Source organism: Rosa rugosa, chromosome 3 (genome assembly GCF_958449725.1).
Source record: "Rosa rugosa chromosome 3, drRosRugo1.1, whole genome shotgun sequence".
NCBI classification, from domain to species: Eukaryota; Viridiplantae; Streptophyta; class Magnoliopsida; order Rosales; family Rosaceae; genus Rosa; species Rosa rugosa.
The window spans coordinates 5,879,277-5,893,566 of NC_084822.1; positions in this window are offsets into that span (position 1 = coordinate 5,879,277).

The window sequence follows — 14,290 nt, forward strand, 5'->3', positions numbered from 1 at the left end:
CTGATGGGCTTAGCTCTCTTCTTTACATAGGTATCTTGAGCCTCAGCCCTTTCTTCTTTCCCCTTTGTAGTCAAATCCAAGGTTGGTTTCCTCTGGTTCTTTTTGGGCCAGTTCACATCAACCATACTGACTCCAGTATCTAGAAAAGGGTTCAAGTCTACTAGCGCTGCCGCGGTCGCCGAAGGCTCTACCTGCAAGCTACCATTATTGAGCCATACCTGAATCTGGTCCTTTAGCTTCACACAGTCAACTGTGTTATGGTTCCACAAGTTGTGGAATTTGCAATATTTCTTTCCTTTCAGCTGATCCGATCGAGGAAAAGGGCCAAAGTCCGTCTTCACCATCTTCGCGGCGATCATCTCCTCTAAAATCTCATGTGCCTTATTGGCGTCATATGTATATGTCGTGAATTCAGGTTTGGTGAAAGCCATAGACTTGAGTTTGACAGGTTCCTTAGATATCTTTAACTGATTGAGGGCTGAGTTCTTCCTACCTGTCAATTCTAACGCGGAGACATCATTCTCCTCTTCATCCTCTTCATCTTGGAACACTTCTCCCTCTTGATGGTGATAGTAGGGATCATAGGTAGTTGGCTGGTAGTTCAATGCTGCTACTGTGCGATGCTTCCCTGGCACATATGTCCCTTTAGATGCATTCTTCCTGGCATCGGTTTCTCTGAGGAGATGCTCAAAGCTTCCTACCTCTGTGATAAGTTCTCCCATTGACTGGATCATGCTGCCATGTTGTTTCTTTCGCTGGCGTGGTTCCAAACCTTTGACTGCCAACTTGACTAATTCCTTCTCAGGCAGGATTACACTCACTTTGGCTTTCTGAATCTGGAAGCGTTGAAGATAGGTGACAGCAGATTCGGTGGGCTGCTGGGCCATCTGAGTGAGAGAAGCCAAATCAACCTCAGGCTCAATGGCTCCGAAAGTTTCTCGGAAGAGTTTTTCCATTGCTGGCCAGTCGGCCACTGTTCCTGGTCGGAGCTTAGAAAACCATCTAAAGGCTGCTCCAGAAAGAGAGGTGCCAAAGATCCTGCACTTGAGGATGTTATCATTCTGATACTGGCCGCATTGTACCCTAAACCTGGCCAGATGAGTTGCCACATTCTCAGTGTCCTCTCCTGAAAAAGTATAAAATATTATGTTTTTGTAACCTCTCGGAAAAGGCGCGAGCATTATATGTGGCGGGAAAGGTCCCTCGTAGACCCCATCCATTTGGGCCCTAGGGTTAGCCAGCCTGATCATCTCCTCTACCTCTTCGCGTCTTATATATTCTGGACCAGGAGGAGGAGGTGTCACCACAGTCTGGCGAGCGGCCTGCAATGGTATGGCTTGGCTAGCAGTCGTTGTTCGCTCCCCTAGACGAATAGTCCGGGGATTCGCAGATTGCTGAAGAGTCACTGCTGGCAGGGCTGCCTCTTTTACCAGAGCTGTTATCTTGATTGGATTGCCAGCCAGATCAATGCCATAGTAGTCTCCTGTAAGCTCTTCATATATATTTTCTGCCCCATCACTGTCATATTGCACGAATGCTGCAGAATCGGACGAGACGCGCTCGTTGGCCTTTGAGGTTTGTATTTTCTGTCCAACAGAGGAGGTAGTTTGTCCGTCCTGAGTGGTCTTCTCTTTGCTACCCCTAATTATGGCTGCTGCAGCAGTGGTCGTCACAGAATGTATAGCCGTGCTGCTGCTCCCATTTTCACGAGCATTAGGAGGTATATATTTACCAGTGGGCATTTGTTTTACCCTCTTCGGCAATACGGATCAAACGCTGATCCAACTCATGAATTTGTTGTTCTGTTTTCGCGATCGAAGCTGTCAAATGCTTCCCAAAATTTTCACTATGCTCTGTAAGGATACGAAGCCTCTCGTCCAGGCTAGCATCTGGTGGAATGACGAGTGGCTCGAACTCGTCAACTTCAATGGTATCACTAATGGAAGTAATTTCGGTAGTTGCAGGGGCCTTGACTACCTCATTCGTCGACTCTTGCGCCGACTTCTCACCCTCAGTAATGGGTGGCTGATTTCCTCCCTGTTCTGTCGACATCGCGGATGATGATGGATTGAGAGAAAATTCTTGAATTATCTGTTCTTCCGAAAAACCACGACAGTCTGCACGAGTATGCGGCCTGTAACTGGAGGTCTTGTGCTTCGGGCAGTTAGCGTAAACCTTTTGGTATGGGTTTTCGCTTGATTTCCCAATGGTTATGTTCGCGAAGAAACACTATGTAGGTCCCACTGGGCGTGCCAAAATGTTTGACACGAAAATCAGTGCTGTACAAACTGTCTCTTTTGCTGCTGTGATTGCGCGGGCGTGCCAGCACCGTGGGGTGCAGTCGTCGGGGGAGTCCCTTGACCTGACTTCTTACCAAGCGTTGTGGACGAGGAGAGCACCAACTCGTCACAAGGCTCTTTTCTATGCCTTCCGGAAAAGGACTTCTTGCCTTACGGATAAGGGCTTTGGTTGTGATCTCTTTGCGACACTGTATCGATACTTAGTGTTGTAGACTAAGCAGAGCAATCACTGGGAAGTTTGGAGAAAGCACAGGGTTTGCTAAAGCGTGACTTTAGCTTCGCTGGGTTGCGAGGGCGTTACCCTTGCTTCGCAGGTAGTATCGGTGGCAGTAGCACTTAATAGTCGGCTCTTGGAGAGACTAGGACTGGAAGCACGATCGCCGGGTTTCAACGAGGTTGAAGGTTTGCTCCTGAGAGGCTTGATAATCCGAGGGATTGATTGATTTGAGAGTTCTTTTATTTGTCCTCGAAACCTGGTATTTATACCTAGGGTTTCGACTGCACCTTGCCATAGAAGGATTATTGATTGAAGTTTCCTATTCAATCTCCGCTACCTGTCTCCCATAAGGGCTCGTTTTCCTTATGGATTTCGGAATGGATGAAGCTGTAACCCAATCCCAAGTAGACTTATTTTTGGGCCGCAGGTATCGGCCTGCTATGCTGAATCTACTAAAGGATCTTGCCAAAATTACTTTTGGGCTCAAACAGAACTGACTGTGTAGAATGGGTTGTGATTATCATGTTTGATGTCTTGTTAGTGTTGTTAAGGCGGGTTACTCGAAATGGTTGTGGAATAATTGAAAAATGATGAAGCTTGGGTGTCCCGAGTAGTTTTGGGTACATCTAGTATGAGAATTGGAAAGCATTGGGTGTCCATAGTAAATTTCATCGAATTACTACGTAGAATTACTATGCGACAAAATTGTTAAGTAAATCTGAGATCTTTCGTTGGTGAAATTGTTATTGGTTTGCTTGCGAATTTTGCGGTTTGATAATAAGCAAAGGATAAAAATTATATATATATATATATATATATATATATATATATATATATATATATATATATTGGGTGGCCTTAGTAAAGTGGGTGCGCTCAATATATATTTGGTCGATACCGTAAACTTCAAGTAAATGTTCGGTAATTTGGGTTAATTGTCTAACTTGTCGCGATTGGTCAAATGTTGGTCAAACAATGGTCAAAATGGTCAACTCTTGGTCAAACCAGGAAAAGTTGGTTTGGACAATTTATTAATCGTCGAGATTTCATATAACTGTTCAATAGATTATTAACTGTCGGAATCTAGGACTCCAGTTACTCGAGGAATAGAAGGTTTGTGACTCTCGGAGTACGTGAGAGAAAGCATCGGAATCCAGGCAGGGATTCAGGACTCTTCTCGGTTAGTTGTTTTCTTATATATTGTGTTAAAATGATGCATGTCAAGTGGTATGGTTTGGTTATGTTAAAATGCCATGCATACTAACCAAATTGTGAGAAATGTGATGGCTTGAGAGCAAAAGAGGCACTGACTTCCTTGGGTTCGATTCTCTAAACCTCCAGAGGGTTAGCTATGCCGGTCGTCTGAGTATCCGTAATAACGGACTCGGTACGTGTGTGTAGCTGGGTAGTGGACGCTCTCGCTACGCTTATCTGGTGATAAAGTAAATTGAGGTAAGGTCGTGTAGTGGGTCTGTGGGACCGAACATCGGGTAAGATTCAGCACGCATGTTTACTTGAGTATCTTGCATCGATTTTCAAGTCAGAAAGCATTTTTATAAAGTTTGTCGTTCCTTTTAAATACTTGGTTTAAGCATGTCTTTATACTGGAGCTCCAAAACTTAAATTATCGGTTTCAAACCTAGTCGAGTTAGAGTTCCTGTTAAGCAGCGAGGTTGAAAACTCACCCCTACAACAGTTTGGATGCAGGTACTGTGCACTGATGATGGGACAATAACAGATGGAGCTGGGTGTGCAAAACAAGTTCGGTAAACTATTGTCTAGAGTTTGTTCTGAATTCCATATTCCGAAATTTGCTGATAATTCGTTTTGTGTCTAATTCGATTGAACTCTCATTTCTTGAAGTTTGTACTTTCGTGTGTACATTCATTTCAAGTTCCGGACGAACGAAACAAATTCTATTGATTTAAAAATTTTCACCTCAAAAGCATTTGTAGCTTCCGCTGTGTTTTTCAAAAAGTTTTCGAACAAAATGCCTAGCGGTTCTCTAGGATGTAAATCGAGCATTCGATTTATGTTTTAGAGACTCGCGGCACTGTAACGAGTTTAGGCTGGTGAGGTGCAGCTTGGGGCGTTACAAAAACTAGAGTATATAAAGCTAATATTTAGATGAACGGTAGATTCAGTATTTACTAAAACCAAAGCAACATTTTCGATAATATTCGATTTTGATTTTATTGGTTTCAATTACCAAAACATCGGTTTATCAAACCTAAAATATCGGTTGGTATACGTCGGTTCAATAATTACCAAACTAAATGGCAGGCCTAGGTGTACCCTTGATTGTAAGTTCTCTTCTTTTACGCCAAAGGAAGAAGATGTACGTTGAAGGAGGCATTAAATCTGAGTTCACACATTTTTCCTTGGGTTAAATACTGCTTACTCCCTATACTTATAGGGTTTCATCGTTTCAGTCCCTGACCTTTGAATTTCACCTAAAAAATCCCTGAACTCCCAATTTCCTCCCAATTGGTCCCTACCGTCAAACATCTGTCAAAAACTCCGTTATCTTCCCCTAAAAAGTCTATTATACCCTCATTTACTTTAAAAAAATATATATATTTCTCTTCCTCTCTTTTTTTATTTTTTTTATTTTTTTTCTTTTTACCTCCTTTTCTTCCGGCTCTTTCGCTTCCTTCTGTTCATCTCCTCATCAAGATGGTTCCAATCCACAGACCTTCAAGAGGTGAAATGAAAAAAAGAAATAAAACAGAGAAAAAATAAATCTAAAAAAAAAAGGTAAGTGAGGGCATAATAGACATTTTCAGCAACTTTAACAGAAAATTTTGACGGCAGGGACCAATTGGGAGGAAATTAAGAGTTTAGGGATTTTTTAGGTGAAATTCGAAGGTCAGGGATTGAAACGAAGAAACTCTATAAGTATAGGGAGTAAACAGTATTTAAAATTTGAAAATTTATATTGTGTTTTAAAATTTATATTAATTTTTGTGTTTTAAAATTTGAACGTGTCGAATCACTTCATAATTACTCTTTTTGTTGCATTATGAGGGATGATTCAATGAATATGATTATACAAATAGAGCCAGACATAAATTTGTTATCTTAAGTTCGAGAAACTCTAGAGGTTGTGTAGAAAGAGTGGCGGCGGCCATTCCACCTGCTCTAGTATAGACGAGATCTTTCATCAAGTGTTTTGAACAACTACAGGGTGAAGTTGTAGTGCACTGGCAAGTTCACGTGCGGCTGGTCGGGGAGATAAGATCGGAGGGAACAAGGCTTATCGGTCGGGCGATCATACTGGCTAATTGTGCAGGGGAGCAACGTTTGTTGAAGCAGGGAGGTGCGACGTTTGAGATAGATCAGAGTGTACCAGGTTGGTGCAGAAAATTTGCCGGATTACTGAAGCCGGGTGGCAGCGTTGCTGGGCTTTGGTAGTCTCGGCTGCGGGCGGTGGCTGATGCTGTGGAAGGGATGGCCGCTGGAGGTCTGGTCTCATGTATGCTATTTCTTGCATCGTGTTAGTGTGTCGAGAGGATAGCCACTGAACGTTTACCCTATCCATCAGTCCTCATGGAGGGAAAAGCCAAAATGTAGACACTTGTGTGGATAGCTGCTGAGAGGGTCTAAGACACAAATCAGATGCAGGTTCATACGTAGGGACTCGGGTCGGGGTGCAACGTAACTAGGAGAGCCTTTCCATTTAGGGCAAGACATGGCCAGCGGGGACAATGAGTTGACAGAAGATGACTGTGCTTGTGCTAGCTTGCTCATATGTAGGCATGGGCCTTTAGGCCTTGGCTCACATATGGGCCATCTGGGCCTGCTCTATGGATTTTCAAGGAGGGTGTCTTTCCACCTTTATTTGTCACTTAGTGATTTGGGTGGAGTCTGGCCTAGGAGGTGGAATTTCTTGGGCATTTGGGCCGGTATATGGTCCAGGACCAATCGTGAACTCTAACAAAAGGGGTTTTAATGCATTATCTCAATTTTTATTCCTCTCCCAGCTAGATGTTTAACCAAACAACACAACTAAAGGTTATTAAGGTAACTTCAAAAAAAAAAAAAAACCCCTTTCTATACAATATGCATCTAATTCAGCTGCACAATTTTTTAGCGATATGTGCCGCACGCACACTTCTTCTGTCTAGGGTTCTCCTTGTCGAGCTTCCTTTAGTCCGCCTGCTCTACGCTGCCAGCATTGGCTTTGCCTCGCTGACATTGGTGACGCTGCCAGACAACTGATGTCTGTATATGGCTCTTCTGGTCTATGGTTGGGCGGTGCTTGGGGTTGAGCAACAGAGATCGATACAGATCTGGTCAAAGTTTCTTTGTGGTTGTGCTACCGTGGGCACTGACTCAAGGACGGCGCGGGCGGGTGTGGATCCGACTGCGTCGATAACAACTGCAATGACTCCTTTACAGAGGATCTGTTTGCAGCTTCGGCGTTGGGAATCTTGCTGGGATTCGGGTCTGGAAGTCGACGATGTCCTCTGTTTTGGTGGGGTCGCGGTGGTGGTGGTGTTCTTTTAAGTAGAGTGGTGGTTCTTCGTTTCCGGCTGTGTGGCGATTATATTGGCTAAACAGAGTAGTCGATTTTTGTACTATTCTTATCTATTTTTTTTAGATGAATGATGTCAATGTTTATTGAAGCAAAAAGAACTAATGATTACAAGATTCAGAGGCACTAACAGAAGCAAGACAAGAAGGAACTTCCGAACATAAAATAGTAAGACCTGAAGAAGAAGCTTGTGCTGCCATTAGATGAGCAGCCTTGTTTGCCTCCCTTCTTGTGTGAACCAAACGGACATTTGGCATCTCCTTAAGCAAGAACCCCAAGTCATCATAGATTCTTATATTCTGCTAATAATATTTAAATTTTTTAGGGTCGCAAAACGTAGGTGCTCGGTTGTTGCATTTACTTAAAACTGCTTCTGAGTTATTTAGGTTTAATTTGTTAGGAATAAAGGTGTGTGATTTTCCTTACAAGATGGGTGTACCCGGGAGTGCGAGGTTTTTGTTTTTCAGTAGAATAGGTACTTTGTATGTCCTAAATGACGACTCTTTATGTCGGCCCCTCAGGGGTGTGTTGTTACTGGTACTGCTTGCTGAATTTTATAATATTGGATGACCTATTTCGATTAAAAAAAATCATAGATTCTTATCTATGAAATAGGATTATGACGAAGTGGTGTTAGCTCAATAGTTAGAACACCCACTACTTAAGATCCAGGTCATGGGTTCGAGTCACTATGAGGGTATGAGTGAAATCTTTTAATCCTCTTTAAATTTGAGAAAGAAAAAAAAATACAACTAGTATGTACTCTTTAATTCAAAAAAAAACAAAAAAAAAATGGAAGGAATGAAGCTGGCAGTTTCTTTACAATATGCGCAGGTATGTTTTGAGACAGACTGCTCCCTTTTGGTACAAGCTATTAACCGAGAAGGTCAGGATTTGTCTACAATGAGTTTTCTAATAGAGGACATCAAGGTGCTTTTGAGAGATGATCCTCAATTCCAGGTTAATTATGTACCGAGAAACGCAAATGATGTGATTGCGTGCTTCTTATGCTTTAAGGAATAGTGATAATCAAACATGACTTGAATTTAAAATGGATGTCATTCGTAACGATTGTAATCGTTAATCATTTAATGAAAGAAAAAAATTATTTTATTTTCTTTTTGAATAAAGAAATTTAATAAAATTTTGCGAATGAAATTTCATAGTTAAATTGTCATGCTTTAGTTTTCAAGCGATGATTCGGTGAATATACCTATAACTCTTTTTTTATTTTTTATTTTTTATTTTTTATTGGAGGCCTCTTAGCCAAAGCCTATTCGTCAGAAAAGGTCGTCGGTAAAGCTCTTTTTCTTTTCATGAACTCTTGGTTGCCAGTTCTTTAACTTGCAACAATATGTAATGAGAATCTGGTCAGAAATAGGAAATTCCTATTTCTGTTCTGCTTTTCTTAACACAAAAATTAACAAACAAACAGGGCCTTATTCCTAATTTCGTGGACCATTTGCATTGTATGCTAAATACACGTTGTTATCTGTGAAAAATGTAAAATCATACATGAAATTAAATTGAAAAAAAAAAAACTAATAATAATAATAATAACAAAGTGTGAAAACGATTGGACATTTGGACATCCGATGGCTGTGTGAACTCTTCAATTCCTTTTTTGTTTTTTTTTTTTGAAGTAAGGAAATGGATTTGATTGTTTCATTGTTTAATGAGTCAATCAAGAAACTTATTATATAATTTCGCATGAAGGAGGATGTTGTTAACTACTAAACTAAAGTCATCTTTTTTTAAACTCTGTTTTTCCATTGTTTATGTTGGACTCCGCCATAGGCCATAGCCATCCAATTGTTTATGTTAAACTCAGAGACCTGGACTTTTCTCGACACAATTGCTTTGGTCTTTTGTTGAAATTTCATCGAAACTGCATTTGGCAGCCAATATATCAATTAAGATGGCTGGCATCTAGTGGATTATTAGTTTATTAGACCATTACTGGTCTAGATCGACTAGTCAAATCTAAATTTCAAAACATCTTCCATTTCAAAGATAAATATCACTAAAATTAAAAGGTCAATCAATTTCAAAAAAATAATTTTATACAGTTTTTTTTTTGGCAAAGGACTTCGTCGAAGACATAATCTTGTGAAGTTCAGAACCATTAAAATTTAAGGACTTCCTCAAATACATAATTTAGTGGGAGCCAAAGCATATATATACCATATGTGATAATATGGTCAGGATCAAGGGACACATATTTTGACACATTTTTTTACACTCTTTCCTAGACTTTAGATTTAATTTCATCCAATGGTTCTTAAACTTCATTAATGGATATTAAAATTGAAACATAAATAAATTGTTTTTGGTAAAAATACAAAACTAACAAATAAGATAAAAATAACACAACAACTCAATAGCAGCAGCAGCAGCACCACCACTATCTAGAGGAAAAACCCTAAAGACCCGAGCTTGACGCCAATTGAATAACCAGTGCATTAAACCAAGAACACAAAGACCTCTCTCTCTCTCTCTCTCTCTCTCTCTGTGAAATTTTATTTTAGTTAGCCTCCATCAATGGCGGACATGGAGACTCTTTCCAGAACACCAATCATGCATGATCTAAGGGTTAATTACAATTGCAACATCTCATGTTCAATTATTAAGTGAAACATGTTTTTCTTAAAATTTAATTGATTGGTACATTCATGGGTCGTAAGAAGAAGAATCTTTCTTCTCATCCGCTTGTTCTGCGATTGACAATGGTGGCTTGTAGGTATCGGTGCTGCCGGTAGATTGTGTTTATTTGATTTTTTTTTATTTTTTGTAATTTTAAGAAAGATAAATATATATATATATATATATATATATCATTGCCACATTAATTAGTGGAGCTTTTAAACCATTGGATGTAGGGAAATCTAAAGGTTAAGAAAGAGTGTAAAAAAATGTGTCAAATAATGTGTCCCTTGATCCTAACCCGTGATAATATTCCTACATGTCAGTAATCAAATTGATACCTGTCTAGTCTTTATATAGTTTCTCATGTACATATATATATTGTACATGTCTTTTCTTTTCTTTGCTCCAGACATTGACTTTATTCTTAAATATTTTGCATGTGTTACACACCGCATGTGATATGACAAAAATGATGTTCTTTTCTTCTCTTTTCTTTTTCAATTTTGAGATCCCAATAAGTGAATAATCATATGCTACCTATGTAGATGAAAAAGATATGCATAAGAAAACTTATTGAGACTCCATCGTGAAAAACCTAGCCGCTTGGGTTTCACGCAACACGATCTCTTCCTAGCTTGTTGACGACAACTCCATCTCCGATCTCTTTTCTCATCTATGTTTGGAAGATGACGTCCGTGATGTGGGTTCGTTGGTGGATGTGCATAACAAAGTTAACATATATGGTTGCAACTTGCAACATTGCTGGTTGCTCTAGTGGTCGATCCTAGCTGATGCTGCAGTGAGTTTTTTCTTCTCTTTCAGAAAATGAAGAAGACGAAAGGAATTAATAATTTTGACTCATTGAGGTTGTATACAACTTGAGAGATTGAATAACGTACCATTCAAGCACATGTGTACATTACGGAAAGATCTACACATTAATCACGAGTAGATCTAGTCACTTGATGAAAATTTCAATAGCCATTTTTTTCAATAGAAATTGATATCATTATAATCAATAGCCGGCAACCGTCAATGACTAGAGTCTATTTGCACTTACAACAAGATAGCCAGCAAGAAAATCTTGAAACTCTATTCTAAGCAAAAACAAACTCATTATAAGTCGATGATAAGTTTGCTATAAATTGTTTATAAGCTCGCTAATTATAGCCTATAATTAGCGAGCTTATAAACAAAGAAACTCGATGTCTTTTAGGGAAAAATCATTCATTAGCCTCCCATTAGCCAATCACGCAATTGTGATACCAATAGAAAGCTATTTCCTATCCAACAAATAGGAGGAACTCCTTATCCATAAGCCGCTTGAAAAAAACACCAATCTAATTTCAGATAATTAACTACTCCTATAACTGTCTTGATTCGAAAATGATTGGCCATAGACCATATACCGACCTAATTGCCCAAGAATGTCTTAGGCCAGGCACACCCTGACCACTAAGTGATGAATGAGGATGTCAAGGCACCCTTCCTGAAGGCCATAGAGTTGAGCCCATCGGTCTAAGTTTGAGCCCGGGCCCAAAAACCCAATCTCAAATCAACAAGGCGTGCAGAAACCCCAGACCTCTGTTGCCGTTAGGTCCTCCGATGGCTAGCCTGTCCAACACATCACACTGTTGATCAGAAACTCGATGCGCCTCAACCTCGACTTCTCCTCGACCACTTCTAAACCACGCCTCAAACTCACTAGCTAGCCAAGAGAGTCGAGTAGAAAAAAACTTACTCCAAATCCTTCAGCCCAGAACCGAGTAGCACAATAGACCACCAAAAGCCAATTCCGCTGCATGTCGCTCGTTCGATTCAACCCTCAACCAGCCGGAAGACAGTCAAACCACCAACCAACCGCCAACTCCAACTTGACCTCGACCAAGCTATCCTCAACCTTGCTAGATCTGACAATCAACCAGACTCAGAACGATATTAGCGTTGCTGGACATAGCCGATTCCAGCCAGAGGTGGCTCCACTTCTATACTTTTTTTTTTTGAACCAAAGTAATTCCATTCATCTCAAGCCAGAATGGCACGGATACATACCTTCCCTTGCCAACTCTAGGACAAGTTTAGGGCGTGGTATGCTAGCACCACCCATTAGACAACCAGTGCTCACTTATTATAATCAAGCCTATAACTATGACAAACTAGGACATATTAAATAGGCATAGTTCAACAAAAAAACTAAATTCTCTCCTTGCCAATCTAACTAGGGCTAGGAGGTTTGGCCAGATCTCACCTCCTGGATCCCAAATACGAAACCCCATAGATTTAGATCCTAACAGTTTGGTCCACATAGAGGTCCACGTCCAAAAAGTATTCTTTGGCACCCAAATCCCTTTCGGTTTCAGCACCCAGCTGAATTTGGGCCACCAAGTTAACTTGCCCAACATTGACTTGGGCACCCAATAGGAAGTGGGAACCTATCTGTCCACCACATCCGCTTGCTGACCGCCATCTGCCTCCGCGCCAAGGATTGCCCAAACTCTCGCCCCCACACTATGGAGAAAACATCTTGCTACCACAACATGGAGAGGTTCGTGGACCTTCTCTTCTGCAGATCGGAGTGCAGCAGCATCAGACCAAGCTCGGATCGCCCAAGACCCAACCGGAACAGGTGATCGGTGCAGAGAGATCCTAGCCACCACCGGGTATAGCTTTATGGTACTGCCATTGCAGACAAGATCGCACCGCCCGTCACTGCTAATCTCTGGGCTCATCGCCGCCGTTCCATGAGTCTTGATCAAACCAACTGCATTCATCTGTCGCAACCAGTTCGACCCAAATCTTGCCGGAAAATTCAGCTCCTCACCGGCGTCTAGGGCTGGGCATAAATGACTGAAAACCCGGAAAACCGACCCGGACCGGTCGGTTCGGGCCGAGTTCTAGACTGAAATGTAGTGTTTTCGGTCTGATTCGGTCTCAGTACTATACTTACCGGTTTGGTCCCGGTCCTTGAGTTGAGAATTGAACTATACTTGCCGGTTCGATCCCAGTACTATATTTGCCGGTTCGGTCCGGTCCCGGACCTGAGCTTGTATACGTGGCTTCCACTTATAGGTTATATTCCGAAGTCTATACTAATAGCATAGACATGACTGCAGCAGATTGGTAAGCCCTAAATCCCTAATCAGTTATACCCAAATAACCAAATCGATTCAGTCTTCTGACTCTTCTAGTTTTCTCCGCCTCTTACCTCAATTCTTAATTTCTCATAGAGTCATAGTCTTCGGCCTCCGCCTACTGCCGTCGAGCCGTCGAACGAAGAAGACTGGGTCTTCAACTCTTCCGGCCACCAGTCTATTATAGGTACTCTTCTGAGTTCTGAGTACTCTTCGACTCGACTTGTATAGCAATGAGCAGCTGCTATTTGATTTGGGAATTTGGGATTCAGTTTTCTACTTTTCCCGAGTCCCGACTTTGTAAGTTTGTAGTTGGATAAGTTGGATTCAGTTTTCAATTTTGCAGTTGGATAATTGGATTTTGTTTTTGATTTTTGACTTGGATTTTGTTTTCGATTTTTGACTTGGATCTTTGTAGTTTTGTTTTCGATTTTTGACTTGGATATTTGTAGTTTGTAACTTTGGACTTGGATTGTGTAATCGAATTTGTAGATTGTAAATTGTAATCTCACTGTTTTCACATTCTCACCTTTGTTTCATTGTTTGTCTTTCGATTTTGTTGAAACTTGAAAGCATTTGTCAAAACTTGATAGTATTTTGTTTCGATTCTCCTTTCTGCAGTCTCTACTCTCTGCTTGCAATTTTTGAAAGCATTGCTGCAATTCCCAGTTGGTTGCATTGATTGATTTGTAATTTGTTTACCTACTTGCAATTTCAGAATTCAGACTTGATGGGATCCTCATCGGATTCAAGTCACTCATTGACTTGCCATTCGACTCATTCTGATAGTGAGAAAGATGAAGCAATTGGGAATGATGCAGTAGCTATCTGTCAGGAAGCTAAAAAGAAGGAACCCGAAGTTGCAGCTGCAATAGAAGGTGTACAGGAAGCTCCAACTCAGGCATCCTGCGGCGAGCCGAAAAAGAGAAGAAGAGAAAATAGAACGAAGAAGGCTGCCCGAGGTCCTTTGTGTGGGATCATTACGAGAAGTATGACAGAACACTCTACATTGAAAAAGATGGGAAGAAAGAAGAATGTGGATTTGAGAAACGAGCAAAATGCCGGTATTGCGCCCCTGACCTTGCTGTTGATTCTTCATTTAATGGTACAAGTACTTTGCGAAGACATATCGAAAAGGTGTGTAAAAAGTATCCTGGGAGGGAGAATTTGGAAGACAGTCAGCAAGTATTAATTGGTGATGGTGGAGCTGAACCTAGCTTGAAAGTTAATAAAGGGTGGTCACAAGAATCTTGTGTCAAAGCTGCTTGTCAAATGATAGTTATTGATGAACTGCCATTTAGCCACATTGAGAATGAAGGGTTTAGGTTGTTCTGCAAGGTAGCAGTTCCTTGATTTGAGGTGCCCTCTAGAAGAAAAATAGTGAGGTGTTTCTTGGAGTGTACGAGGAGAAGAAATAGGAGCTTCGGATGGTTTTAAAGAACCACAGAGTGTGCTTAAC